At 38.7% G+C, this 12,603-nt stretch overlaps 1 protein-coding gene across 1 annotated transcript in view; it reads right to left on the reverse strand.

The window, feature by feature from the left end:
- The window catches only part of LOC308689562 (zinc finger BED domain-containing protein 4-like), a 30,785-nt gene extending 22,389 nt beyond the window's left edge, over positions 1 to 8,396 (reverse strand). Inside the window, exons 1-2 of the mRNA XM_081363344.1 lie at positions 8,315 to 8,396; positions 7,550 to 7,691 (exon numbers count right to left, since the gene is read on the reverse strand). The gene's annotated coding sequence lies outside the window, so the exon portion shown is untranslated. The remainder of the gene's footprint in view (positions 1 to 7,549; positions 7,692 to 8,314) is intronic.
- Between the last annotated feature and the right edge of the window lie 4,207 nt (positions 8,397 to 12,603).

Below are 12,603 nucleotides of genomic sequence, written 5' to 3' on the forward strand. Positions count from 1 at the left end.
CCTTAAACAAATCATAATACAGATACCAGGGAATGTAAAGCCAGCAGCCATATCACCCTGTAGCCCAAGACTGGTTGCCCACTGAAGCTAAGCAGGGCTTCGCCTGGTTAGTACCTGGATGGGAGACCTCCTGAGAAAACTAGGTTGCTGCTGGAAGAGGTGTTAGTGAGTCCAGCAGGGGGTGCTGCTCACCCTGTGGTCTGTGTGGGTTATAACGCCCCAGTGTAGTGACGGGGACACTATACTGTTAAAGAGCACCAGCCTTCGGATGAGACGTAAAACTCAGGTCCTGAGTCTCTGTGGTCATTAAAAATCCCAGGATGTCCTTCAAAAAAAAAAAAAAAAAAAAAGTAGGGGTGTAACCCTGGAATCCTGGTCAAATTTGCCCATTGGCCCCTGTCCATCATGGCCCCCTAATCATCCCCATATACTGATTGGCTTCATTACTGTCTCCTCTCCACCAGTAAGCTGATGTGTGGTGGGCGTTCTGACACAATATGGCTGCCGTCACATCATCCAGGTGGATGCTGCACATTGGTGGTGGTTGAGGAGATTCCCCCTTCCATGTAAAGTGCTTGGAGTTTCAGAAAAGTGCTATATAAATGTAACTAATTATTAAAGTCAGAGATATCAACATTTGGAGAATGTTTAAAAAAAATTCACAAGTGTTTTTGCAAAACTATATTATATATCTGGAACACTAGGTGGCGCTGTATTCATATCATTATTAAAGATATTGCAATTTATGACAAAATTCAAAAAGACGGACTAATGTTTCGTCTGATCTGGACAAAATCAGCATAGATTCAGCATGACACCAAGAGACACCAATATTATAAGTTTCTGACAAGCTGTTAAAAAGTTAATAGCAATAGCTATTTTTTCGTATCTCGTGACCCATAGGCGGCGCTGTTCCCATCTTTTGTTTCCCCTCAGAACATGGATTTGATGAAGTGTACCAACTTTTGTTTTGATTAATCAAAGTCTGGCAAAGATACAGCCTCTGAATCCTTTGGTAAACATTAAAAAGCTTGTGATTAGGGCTGTGCGATATGACGATATACATCGGATGGATGGAATAAAATCTCTATCGTTCATATTTTGCTCTCAGTTATTTGGTGGTGTCGCAAAATACATTGTTTATGGCAATATTTTTTCATAATTTTGATGACTGCAATCTTACACGCCACCATTAGGGGATAAATAACATGTCAAGTGAAGGGGAGACAGAAACTGGTGGCCCGAGCAGGACCAGCCAGGACAAATTGAGGAGCTCGTTTCTAAACGAGGGGCTACCTCTAGCATGGACATGGTTTGATTATGAAAAGTCTGACACGGATCAAAAAACTGTACTTTGCAAATTATGTCGGACGCCGGATCCCACAACAGGTTCAAAACACCACTAACTTCACTCGCATTATCGACGTAATACATCATTCTTCATATCATATATAACAGCACAGTGAGGCGGTGGTCACGCTGCACGGCAGATTGTACTACGGACTATTTCAATTGAGCAGTGTAACTTTCTAATATGTTTGGTTGACTATTTTATTTTGATAATGAACAATGTAGCAAATTGGCTCAAAATAAATATGAATAAATCAATCATAACTTGTAAATAAAAAATATTTGGATCAGTTTATATAATTAAATGTAGTCAAATTAATATTACAATCAATCAACCTGTTTGTCCCATGAAAACTCAGTGTTAATTGTTTATTAATTCTAAGAAATGTTCATTTCTGGGGAGTGAAATGTCTTCCTTACTGTTCCATTACTACTAAGAGCCTGTAGTCAAAATCTAAATTGTAAAATAAACTTTGTTGCAAGCAGAGAATCAGAACCTTTTATTCAGAAGTTTTATTAACTAAATTACAAACATAACTAATCTAAACACACATTCACATAAAAATGGTAAGTGACAGTATGAAACCGTGAGCAGGAAATGGAACTATGGAAAATATCCATCAGCTTATCATTATCAGACCACCTCATTAAATGTATACATGCATGGCCTTTGCAGTGAAAGCATTTTGTGAAGTTCCTGAAGAGGGATTTTGATGGTTCCATGAGTCTGAGAAATGTTCGCAAGGCTGGAGTGCAGATTATGCAGAGCAACCAGCAGAAGGGAGGAAATCGGAAGAGTTGATGGTTGCGATTGACGACTTCTGCATTAAATTAAGAAATTGTTCCACACTCCTGATGTTGTCCTTGATTCTGTTGTGGTTGGTCCTCTCTCCTGAATGAGCACATGGCTGGTTGTGAGTGAAGGCCTGGTGCGGCCCCGCAGGACAGCAACCCGAACGTACCGAGAAGCCAAGAGAGGGAAGGGCTTGAGTAACCGGCCATTTAAAGCCCCCACCTCTCAGGGTTGGCTTGACCAATAGTAAAGGTGGAATTTCCAAACGGGAAATTGTTCTCCCTCTGTTTGGGGGATTTAGGATTCTGTATCAAGTGTGGTTACATGTGGGCCTGGCCGTCCATTTATACTCAGATTAAATATAACAAACACACACTGCCTTCTAGGGTTGTGCCGATAGACGATAGTATCATGTATCGACGATAGTCAGAGATATCGCTAATGGCAGATGCCTTTGACGATATCAATATTATAACTAGGGTTGGGTATCGTTTCATTTTTAGCGATTCCGATTCCGATTCTGCTTATCGAATCCGGTTCTTATCGATTCTTGTTTCCGATTCCAATATTTTTTGGAGGGAGAAAAAAGGGCAAATACTTGAAGAATAAATATTTCTACCTTTTATTCTTGCCAATTTTAAGCAATAACCAATAAAATGGCTCAAGTGAAGTCTCTTCATATAAAGGTGTTGATTACATTATTACTCCAGCAGTAGGTGGCAAAAATCGACTGTTTTTTTCATTTAATTATTTATTGAAGAAGACTCGAGAGATTCGTTCAAAAACGGTGAATCATTCATTCATTAAACGTAAAAGTATTTATGAGACACTGAATTAATTAGTGTTTGAATTAATTATTCAAACTAGTTTTTTTTAAATAGACTATTAGACTAAACATGTTATTCTGAGTAGTTGTCTGATGTATGTAATCGTGATCTCCATTTTAAACAAAACAAAAATTATTTTAAGCCACATAGATTCCTGAATTAGGGACCGTTCACATATCGCGTCTAAAAATGCATGGAAAAGCACGGCCGCTCCGCTTTCTCCTTTCCACAAGCGCTTGCGCTCCTGTGGCGTCTGTCGTTGCTATGCAACCAACCATTTACTAGCCTACTAGATATATTTATGGAGATGAGAAATAAAAACCCGCCCTGTTCAGCTATGATCAGCTGTTCAGCCGAGCTTTTGATGTTACAGAAAGGTCGGTTGTTTTTTTGTCACTTGACCTGCGCACCGCTTGCGCCATTCTGAAAAGTTGTTTTCATCTCGCCGAGGCATAAGCGTGCAAAAACGAGCGCCACGCACCGTATGCTCATCGCACCCACGGCACTTCGATTATGAACGTGCTTGCCGCGCGCCTACATTTGAAGTAACGGATAGTCAGGAATCGATAAGAGGAATCGTAATGCGTGCGTCTTATCGAATACCCGTTTTTTGGAAATTTGTTAACGGTTCTAAAATGGAACCGGTTCTCGATACCCAACCCTAATTATAACTGGCTCATTTTACCATTAATGTATTAAATTATTATTATTATTATTATTATTATAAAGCTAGTATTGTTATTAAATTAATATAGGAACTAAAATTAATTTGCCTTGCCTAAATTCATAACGACATCACCACATAGCCTAACACTTGCGACATCACCGACACGCGCGTATGAGGACTCCCCTAAGAAAATGTTTTTAAAACAGACTAAAAAACTACATCCCACATCAAAATTGAATTGCAAGGTGATTCATTCACAAATTGTCAAGAGTGCTTGTTTCAACAGACGCATCATTCAAGATGAAAACACCATCGTTGTTCGTCAGTATTTTGTTTCCATAGCATTAACAATACATAGCCTATATATAATAACTAATAACACTAAAAACAATACAATTACAAAATATTAATAATAATATCACAAATGATATAGGCCTAATTTAGTTCACGAACGCAGCACAACTCTGTGAAAATCAATTTCAAACACTTGTTTATAGGGCTGTAAAAATATGCGATATGAAACCGAAATCGCGACACTCAGATCCACGATCCTGTTTCGCGGTGTGAGAAGGCAAAACCGCGACACACCCCTTCCAACTCTCAGAGTAACGGCCGTTTCACACATACTCCGTTTGCAGTGCGTATGCGGTGCATATTTTTTTCCGTACCCATGTTAACAGGTTAGAGCTTTCACACTGCACGCGGTTTCCGTCCGTCGATCTGTTCCAGTTGCGGTGCGTATACAGCAGTGCAGCGATCGTTTCCGCAACGAGTCTATTTCTTTTGTGCTGCACGCGCTAAATTAAAGTGACAGCGCATGGTTCGTGGTCAAAATGAAAACAGATTGACAATAAATGCGATTAATTAAATAAAATGTAGTAATATCACCATAAATGTATTTAATTAAATACTACTTTTTTCACTTTAAGACTGGGGAAAAGCAAGAAAAAAACACAATTTACCTCAACTTGGAAGGTTTGATTGGTGGTTTGCAGCACAGGCAGTAAGCCTCAGTTACCTCAGTGTGAAACAGTAGCCATTTAATTTACTTTGTAAATGTAAGAGAACTTGATTGAAGGAGAATTTTCAACATGCTCGAATCATCACCACAATGGAGTTTAGTTCTGTTTGTTTTTCAACAGTATTTTGTTACAAAGAAAACAGAAGTGTTATAGCTTTGGCTATTTATTTATTTTATATATGGCTATTTATATTGTTAATAATTTGCATAGTTAATCTTGTTCTTTGGTGTTCAGTTTATAAAGGTTTTACAAATGTTATTTAATAAAACATATTGTTTTAATAAAAATCATTCAGAGTCAAGTCATAAGTTTAAACCGATCGACTCAGCTAGATTTTTGCCCCTTACTCTGATTTCTACCGGCATTTAAAACACATTAACCCGCGCGGGTTCTTTGGGCTTATTGAAGTGCGCATGTGAAGTGAATCCAGACAGAGAGAGCACTGGTAGGAGGACATATATCACAAACTCCGACTCTTTTTGAACCCAAGAAATGATTGTGTTCTCATCTCGTGCAGAAGTACAGTCAAAATGCTGCATCTGTAACGGCATGAGAGGATAATGTGTGTCCGTAAATTCCCCACTGACATGTTGAAATACTCAGAGTCAGACTGAAAAATGATTAGGATCTTTTTTTACCTCAATATACCGGGAAATAACTAGGGATCGACCGATATGAAGATTTTAATGCCGATGCCGATTTTTTTTTTCATCAGCCTTAGCCGATGACCGATACGGGCTGCCGATTTTCTTGGGCCGATATTTGGAGCCGATACTGCTTTTGCTCACTCAATTTACATCATAAAAATGACACAATGATGATAACAAATGTTACAAGTCTCAATTTAAAAAAGGAACATTTATTGAACTTAAAAAAAAACAATATTTGACAAATATTAAAAACGTGAGGTAGAACAAGTAAAAAAAAAAAGTTCTGTGCTGAAAATACTGAAAATAAATATTTAAGCATAATTCAAATTCTGAAAATAAATTCTGAAAATAAATATTTAAGCATAAATATAATAATTACACTATATTGCACACAGTAGCAACAAGCAAGCAGCATAATAAACGTCTGTCGTTGCTAAGCAACCATGAACTGTGCTCTCCATGATGACGAGGAAGTAAGGATTAATTTATTTCTAGCCCTTTACGACTACATATATTTATGGAGATGAGAAATAAAAACCCGCCCTGTCCAGCTATGATCAGCTGTGCGGCCGAGCTTTCGATGTTGTCATGGAAAGGTCAGTTGTTTTTTTGTCACATGACCTGTGTGCGCTTGCGGCATTCTGAAAAGTTTAGATGTTTTCATCTCACCACGTCATAGGAGCGCCTGAACAAACGAGCGCCTGGACAAACGAGCGTGCTGCATCGCATGCGTGTCACAACCGCGTCGCTTCTTTTATGAGCACACGTCCAAACCTTAGCCAGGTGGTCGCTGAATAAAACTCCCACAAATATCATGGAACAACGTCGGCATTATTTAATCCTATGACCAGTGTTCGTAACAGCTGCCGTATGCATATGGATAGCCTCAAACTTAGCTATTTGCAGCTCCCTAAATACAATGACAAGCAGTTTTATAGATGAGGCATTTGGCATTCGTGTTTTCCATTTGGACCCACAAACTCATATAGAGCAACGTGTTTCCACTTTCAAAGTGTATGGCAATATTTCAGCTAAGACAAACAGTTAAAAGATGCTTTTAAAGTTTAAAACTTGCCATTGTCTTGAAGAGGCTTCCAGCACTGTGTGGGAGGGGCAGTGCATGGGCTGCACGTGAACTGCAGCGTCTCCAGCAACACAGAGCTGCCTGCGGACGCCTGTCTGTAAATAATGGCGGGAAAAAACTAGCGGCGAACGCAGCATCCGCGTATCAGCCGATGCCGATAAACGTCAAACCCGCAAATATCGGTCCGATATATCGGTCGATCACTAGAAATAACCTGATTTAGCCTATTAATAAACACTTCACCTTTGCAAGCAAAATAGAAAAAGATTCTCATATTAGTTTGCTTGTTTTCTTACTTCATTTTATATGAGTAAATTAACAAGTTAATAATCAAATAATTAAGCCCCACCCCCCAGGATAATATTGTGTATCGCCGATCTCGCAGGCTGACGATAGGCGATATGAAAATGGAGCATATCGCCCAACACTACTGCCTTCTATGAGGAGGTGATGCACACTAAAGTGTGAGTCGTTAAATAAGGATTAATTAGTTAAGAGACACGATATAGGTGGGGTTACATTAACTAGTAGTTCTCTCCCAAAGCACGCATAAAATAAATATAAATGCAAGAGACAGTATACAAGACACACAAATTATCACACACAATGTCCTGGGATGCATGCTCATTCAGATTGAATTAATTTATAGTGTTCATATTCATTTATATAAATATTTACTTCATGTTAATTTATATATTTTCTCCAACAGCTCATATGCATGTTTTTTCATAAGTGAAAAGGGGTTTAAATAATAAACTAGCTCAATAGTGGATTCCAAGTGATCAAGGGCTTCCGCTAGTAGTGGCCACTTGTGCAACGTAAACAATGACACACATCCAAGTGAACGAGACGGAGGGAAGTTTGCGACTGAAGGGCATAAAAATTTGGAGTGGAACCCAGCCCTGGTGTTTTAAAAATGCAGCGCTCCCATTGAAAACGATTGGAAAAGCACGCTACCCGTGGGGAAAAAAGCCGTGGACACACAGCCTTAGTGTTTGTCTGGTCATGTTATCTCACCATGTCTGTCCACATAAGGCTTGATGCCAAATAATAGTGCTTTATTTAGGACACTCATATGACATTCTTTAAAATTATCATTAATTTCTGTACAGCAAGAGATTTTAATAAGGATTAAATCTGTGAGAATGAAACCAACCTGTTTGTTCCTCAGTATCTTTGTGTTTCAGTGTTTCATCAATCTTCATGTCTTCACTCTCCTCTTTAATAAACTCCATCTTTATAATAGTGTGTCACGTGGATCTCAGTCGCTTCACCAGGAGTTTTTCTGTGTGTTTGTCCTGTTTAAGATGAGAATAATTAACGTTAAGAAGTATTTCAATCAGCTCTATTTCAGTAGTTCAGTTCACTGGTAAGAGTCAGAGTGAGTTAATGGACTTAAACATTAGCCAAAGTGATTGAAAAAACAAAAAACTACTAACTTAGGCTATATGAATAAAAGAGCACAAACAGACATGCACACATCATTAGCCTACTATGATTCGTTTACTTAGAATTTATTTTGGTGTGATGTGTAAATTAATATAGACTGCACTTTCATGAAAACATTCGCTTTTGTTTGTTTTTTTACTAACGTAACACGAGTTCGTTAGACTCGGTGATTCGAGCGCTTCGAATCACTGAATCATTTCGCGAAGCATTTGGTTTAATTGATTTGAGTCAAAGTCTATAGAATATGACTTAAAAGGTTTGTTTGAGTTGCCAAAAGCTCCGTTTCTCCATCCCTACTGCGCTTTACTCACATTCTTTAACGTTTGTTAATGGTTAAGCATACCAACGTTACATTCACATTCAGTGACATATAACTCATTTCAAAGCTCTCATAAAGCTATAAAACAGTGCAAGTCATAATCTAACGGAGCCAAGCAGGATTTGTATCGATCTAAACAATTAAAACACAAACCTTTATTCAGCCGAATCACAGTAAATGCAGGAGCAAAGAGGCATAGCAAAGGCGCAGCCATATGACGTCACACCACCGAAACAAAATAAAAGTACCGGCCAAAAGTTTGGACATTACTATTTTTAATGTTTTTGAGTTTCTTATGCTCATCAAGCCTGCATTACTTGATAAAAAAAACCAGTAATATTGTGAAATATTATTACAATTTAAAATAATGGTTTTCCATTTTAATATACTATAAAATGTAATTTATTTCTGTGATGCACAGATTAATTTTCCTCAGCCATTACTCAGTCTTCAGTGTCACACGATCCTTCAGAAATCATTCTAATACACTGATTTATGATTAATGTTGGAAACAGTTGTGCTGCTTAATTTTTATTTTTTTTGTAACCTGTGATACTTTTATCAGGAAACTTAAAAAAAAAAAAAGAAAAGAGTTTATTCAAAATAGAAATCTTTTCTAAGAGTCTTTACTATCACTTTTTTATCAATTTAACACATCCTTGCTAAATAAAAAAAAAATTACTGACCCCAAACTTTTAAATTGTACTGTATAAATTAATAAAAAAAAGAGAGTAAGATTTTGCAAAACAGTTTATTCCCGATATCACAATATTCAAATGCAAATAGCTCCATTTTAACATCTAATTTAGACAATATCTGCCCCCTCTCCTCCAGGCCAGCACACGCTCCTCCCTCTAACCCCTGGTTATCTGAGGTTCTTCGTGAGAGGAAATGGCGCAAATCAAAAGACACATCTGACCTGACTATGTATCAGTCTCTGCTATCTTCCTTTTCTGTGGATGTTCATGCTGCAAAATCTTCATATTTCCAAAACAAGATCAGATAAAGGCTTATTAATTAAAGTTTCTGTCAAAAAAAATACATTAAAAGGACAGCTATAAAAAAAAAAGCCACTGTTGGTATTTGAAGCTGCTGGTGTCTCTGGAGTCTCAAGAACCTCTCCATGCAGACTGGCAGTTGTGTGTAAAGTTGCATTTCAGCATCCCCTAGATCAGGGGTATTCAACTAATATTTAAAGAGGTCCAGTTAGAGAAAATTTCTTGAAGCAAAGGTCCGGAAGATCATAATATCTAACTATTTAATGTGATATATATTTAAGTAGCCTAATAGTTGTATCAATACCTGACTGTCAAATCAAATGCATATGTCTTCTTCCGCTTATCCAGGGCCGGGTCGCGGGGGCAGCAGTCTAAGCAGAGATGCCCAGACTTCCCTCTCCCTAGACACTTCCTCCAGCTCTTCCGGGGGGACACAGTGGCGTTCCCAGGCCTGCTGGGAGACATAATCCCTCCAGCGTGTCCTAGGTCTTCCCCAGGTGGGACGTGCCCGGAACACCTTCCCGGGAAGGCATCCAGGAGGCATCCGGAAGAGATGCCAGAGCCACCTCAGCTGGCCCCTCTCGATGTGGAGGAGCAGCGGCTCTACTCTGAGCTCCTCCTGAGTGACCGAGAGCTCATTTCGGCCGCCTGTATCCAGGATCTTGTCCTTTCGGTCATGACCTACAGCTCATGACCATAGGTGAGAGTAGGAATGTAGATTGACCGGTAATCACCATGACAGAACGGTACATCGACCGCTTTACTGTTGCCTTTGGCTTGCTCAGTTGGGGACATTTGGGGATATTTAATTTAATTAATCAATCAACGATACTATTGATCAGCATTACCAAACGTGGACGTTCCACTAGAAACAAACATTGATGTATTGTTTTAATTTAATACTGTGAAGCTGCTTTGATACAACCTACGTTGTGAAAAGCGCTATATAAATAAACTTGACTTGACTGCAGAAGCTGCACCGATCCGTCTGTCAATCTCCCGTCCATCCTTCCCTCACTCGAGAACAAGACCCCCAGATACTTGAACTCCTTCACTTGAGGCAGGAACTCTCCACCAACCTGAAGTGGGCAAGCCACCCTTTTCCGACTGAGAACCATGGCCTTGGATTTGGAGGCGCTGATTCTCATTCCAGCCACTTCACACTCGGCTGCAAACCGTCCCAGTGCATGCTGAAGGTCCTGATTTGATGAGGCCAACACGACAACATTAATCGCAAAAAGCAGAGACAAACCAAATGCATTCAGTACAATTCAGAAACTTGTTGACAATATTTATTGTCACGTAACATAGAACTGAACATATATGTATGACTGCAGATATGTATAATGTTCTCATTAACTAAATAAAAGTAGGGCTGCATTTCAAAATAAGAGAAAATTAATAAAATGTGAAAATTGTGCTTAACATCAGTAAAAATAAAATAAAGGGGGGAAAAGCTTGAAGTTCCCCTCTTTTGTTTCACATCTTGACTCTACTGTCTCAACCAATTTTATACATAATAAATCTCAACACGTCTTAACAATTGAACAGTTTTACAGAATAACTTTCTTCCCCTCTTATATCCCACTCCACCACTTTTTTTGTTGAAGCTGGCTATGCTTAAGTACTTACATAGATTTATACTTTATAATTAAAACTTACCATTCTGAACAATATTTCTATATTTTATTTTCACCTGCTGCCATGTTCTTTTTTTCTTCACTTAATTTGCTGCTGTAAAAGTTACACACACACACACACACACACACACACACACACACACACACACACACACACACACTTCAATGTATTGTGACAAACATTTAATTTAACTTTAATAAAATATAGTAATGTAGCAACATTGCAACATTAATTGCTACTTACGCATTGAGACGATCAGCAATTTCCTGCCAGCCTTTTTCTCTCGTTTTATTAATTGCTGCGGTATTTCCTTTTTTTGTAATCATGTGTTTAAATTCTTCGTAAGATTCGAGAAGTAATTGCTGTTCAGTTGCCGTGAACATCGCTGCTCTCTCTTTCCCTTTAGTTGCCATGTTAAATTGATGAATCTATGCTCCACCATCAGGGCTTCTTAAGAATAGCATGCACGCGCAATTATCTAGACTAGATAAACCTGGTTCAAATTAGTGAGATTGCGTGAACTTGAATTACCTTTTATGAAACCGCCTTAAGCCCCAACTGATTTGTTAGGTTAATTCAAGTCGGGTTTTGGAGCTTAATCCCCGCTTTTCTAAGCTTCTTTTATGAAAAAACCCCCTGGACTTACTTTTAAAGATTAGTAATAAAACATTTTCTCTTGACAACAGGGAAAGCTAGTATGTTTGCTTAGCATACCGTCAAAAACTACAATTTATGAGTTTAATATCATGTTTTGCTTCAAAATCAAAATTACTTGAAATTACTTCTGTGGTTTCATGTGTGACAATATATTATTTTATTAAATTCTATAATACAGGCTATGTTGATTAGCATTGCATTAATGGGTTAGTTCACCCAAAATTGAAAATTAGCCCATGATTTACTCACACATAATTAAATGTCCTGGCTCCTCCAAGTTGAATGGCTGGAAAAAATTTAAAACCCAAAAAAGTGCATCCATTCATGATAAAAAAAAAACACTCCACATTGCTCCAGTGGGTTAATAAAGGCCTTCCTAAGCGAAGCCATGGGTTTTTGAAAAATACCCATATTTATAACTTTATAATCTAAAATAACTAGCTTCCGCCAGACGATCATACGCATACTAAGTAAATTGACTTGCGCCACAAGAGTAACCTGTGACACATGTATGATGTAGAATGTAAGAGTATCGTAAGCTTAGACGCCTCTCGTGGTTTAAATAAATAGGGCTGTGCAACAAACTGAAGCTCCTCTTCTATAATATACATTGTGCGTCGAGTCAGGTGTTACCCCCAATTTCCACCGGCTGCGTAACGGCTGCGTTACGGCTCCGGCACGGCGGCGGAGTCAATAGGTTTCCATTAAAGTCAATGAGTGTATTTCCACTGAATGCGGTACAGCTGCGTTCCGACTCCGGCGATCCGCAGCCCTCCGGACCAGATACGCAGAGCTTCTATTTTTGTCGGATGCCGGAGCGCTCCGCAGCACTACAGGGCAGAGTACGCAGGACAGGAAGTCGAGTGACAAAACAGAACAGCCAGAAACAAAATAAAAGATCCGTTTAATTTTCAAAATAAAATACACCGCGCTCATATTTCCCTACACTACACCTTGAAAACGTCATAATGGGCGGAGACAGGCTTGTTGAAGTTTTAACCCCGTTGACACGATGGATGAAGAAATGTTGATTATTGAGGTACAGAATCAACCCATCATCTATGACCCCTCACATCCTTTTTATAAGGACAACATTAAAAAGGATGCAGCGTGGAAAACTATTGCAGAAGTGATTGGTGTGGATGG

Source organism: Scardinius erythrophthalmus (assembly GCF_964197995.2).
Source record: "Scardinius erythrophthalmus genome assembly, chromosome: 4".
Lineage (NCBI taxonomy): Eukaryota > Metazoa > Chordata > Actinopteri > Cypriniformes > Leuciscidae > Scardinius > Scardinius erythrophthalmus.